Raw genomic sequence first — 2,547 nt, 5'->3', positions numbered from 1 at the left:
CCCCTGCCCTTCCCCTGCCCTTCCCCTGCCCTTTCCCTGCCCTTTGCTGTCAGTCTTCGTCTTCTGGTCAACAATGCTCTGCCTGTGTGTGTGTACTCTAGCGCATGCACTGCCCACGTGCACACACTTCCTGCTGCCTTTGTGTGTACGTGCTGGAACTCAGACATGGAGCATTGATGAGCGTGTGATCTAACTACTGAGTTAATCCCCAATCCTTGGCCTAGAATATTGGAGAAATCAAGGAAAGGTAAACGTGAAATAATTGTTTTTAAACAATATTATAGTCAACTCTTATCAAAGAATGGGAATTTTAATCTCTAAGAAAATAATTAAGCTAGATGTGGTGGTACAACTCTTTAGTCCAGCACTCTAGAGGTGGAGGTAGGTGGATCTCTATGAGTTCAAGGCCAGTCTAGTCTATACATCAAGTTCCAAGCCAGCTGGAACTACATAGTTAGACTCTATGGCAGTAGCAAAGCAAAAATATAAATTAACTAATTAAATTCTAAATATTAACACATACATTTCTGAAATACATTCAATCTGTGAAGCGGAACTTAGTATTTTTTAAAAGATTTATTTATTTATTATGGATAGTGTTCTGCCTGCATGTATGCCTGCCCATAGGCCAGAAAATGGCACCAGAACTCATTATAGATGATTACGAGGCACCATGTGGTTGCTGGAAACTGAACCCAGGACTTCTGGAAGAGTAGTGCTCTTAACCTCATCATCAGAAATTTAATATTGTTGCTTGTCATACTCAACATATATAATTAAAGACAAGGACAAAGAGGATCCAGAGGACATAGGTCTGATTCTTAGCACCCACACAGCAGCTTCAGACTGTCTGTACCTCTAGTTCCAGGGGATCTGATGCTCTCTTTTGGCCTCCTTGAGCACCAGACACACATACATGGTGTATAGACACATGCAGGCAAAACACCCACACATATAAAAGAAAAAATAAATCTTAAAAAGGGTGGGAGGGTTTGGTATATAAAAGTGCTTGCCTTACGGCCTGGCAACATGAGGTCAATGCTCCCAACCCAGGTAAAACTTGGAGGGAAAGAACTTAACAACTCCACAAAGCTATCCTCAGGCTTCCACATGTACACATGTGCTACACTCACATATACACGTCATATACACACACATAATTTAAACAATAGGCCAGGCATGGTGGTGCTTATCAAGACAAAAATTACCTATTCTTGGTTATTATCATTTTGTTGTTATTGTTGTTTTATTTTTGAGAGTGTTAGAAAAGCCCTGATTGTCCTAGAACTTGTTCTGTTGACCAAGCTGGCCTTGAACTCAAGAGATCTGTCTGCCATTGTCTCCCAAGGGCTGGGATTAAAGACATATACCACCACCATGGGCTGTGACTAACCATTTTAAAGTGCAGTGTATGTCAGGTCCTAACAACCTGTTCTGGAGTTGGCCACTTAATGGTTATATAACCTTAAGTTACTGGGCATCTCTCAATCTTAGTTTCTTTACCTGTAAAATGGTAACAGCAGTATTCTTATAAAATGCTCTATTGCTGAGTAATACCTACAGTATTTTAAAATTATTAATAATTTTGTGTAGGTGCTTTACTGCATGTTCATCTGTGTGTCACTTGCATGCTTGGTGCTGTGGAGGTCAGATGTTGCTATCAGAGCTGCTGACATCTGTGGGTCACCATATGGGTACTGGGAATCAAACCTAGGTTTTTTGGAAGAGCAACCAGTTCTCTTAGCCAACTACTGAACTCTCTAACCTCCATAACCTTTTTTAAAAAAAAATTTTTTTTTTTGAGACTTAGTCTCACTAAACTGCCTTGCCTCTGGGCTCACTCTGAGGCCTTGACATTTCTAGCCTCGAAAGTAGCTGGGATTACAGACCAATAGTATTGTAAGTGCCTGGCATATAGTAATCACTCAACATTAGCTACTATTATTACTATTATTATTATTACACTTAGACAGGGCCTTGCTATGCAGCCCTTTCCGTCTTGCAAGCTGGCCTTGAACTCACAGAAATCACTGTCTTTACTTCCCAAGCACCTTCTTTTTTTTTTTCTTTTTTGGTTTTTCGAGACAGGGTTTCTCTGTGTAGCTCTGACTATCCTGGAACTTACTCTGTAGACCAGGCTGGCCTCGAACTCATAAATCCACCTGCCTCTGCCTCCCAAGCGCTGGGATTAAAGGCGTGCGCCACCACACCTAGCTTAATACACGTGTATGTGTGCAGGTAAGAGAACTTTCAGGAGCTGTTTTCCCTCCTTGTGCCATATGGACGAGGGATAGAACACAAATCAGGCCAGCTTCATGAACCCACTGAGCCATCTCACTGGCCTAGTATTAGCTACTATTAAGTTCTATTATAAACCATATGGTACAGAATTACGTTGTTTTTTTGTGTAGGAAAGGTGTGGATTGAACTTGCCTCACGCATGCTAGACAACTCTACCACCAAGTGAAGCCTGGCCCAAATTTAAAAGACAATATTTAACGTTGGGATGTGAAGGCGCGCGGTCAGTCTCAGAACTCAGGAGGCGGG

General features: G+C 41.7%; 1 protein-coding gene across 10 annotated transcripts in view; it reads right to left on the bottom strand.

Moving 5' to 3' along the window:
* Positions 1–2,547, bottom strand: part of Ccdc62 (coiled-coil domain containing 62) — a 42,337-nt gene that overhangs the window by 39,093 nt on the left and 697 nt on the right. The window lies entirely within an intron of this gene.

This window comes from Mastomys coucha, unplaced genomic scaffold, assembly GCF_008632895.1.
Source record: "Mastomys coucha isolate ucsf_1 unplaced genomic scaffold, UCSF_Mcou_1 pScaffold22, whole genome shotgun sequence".
NCBI lineage: Eukaryota > Metazoa > Chordata > Mammalia > Rodentia > Muridae > Mastomys > Mastomys coucha.
The sequence above is the reverse complement of the archived record's forward strand: the minus strand, read 5'-3'. Positions and strand labels throughout refer to the sequence as shown.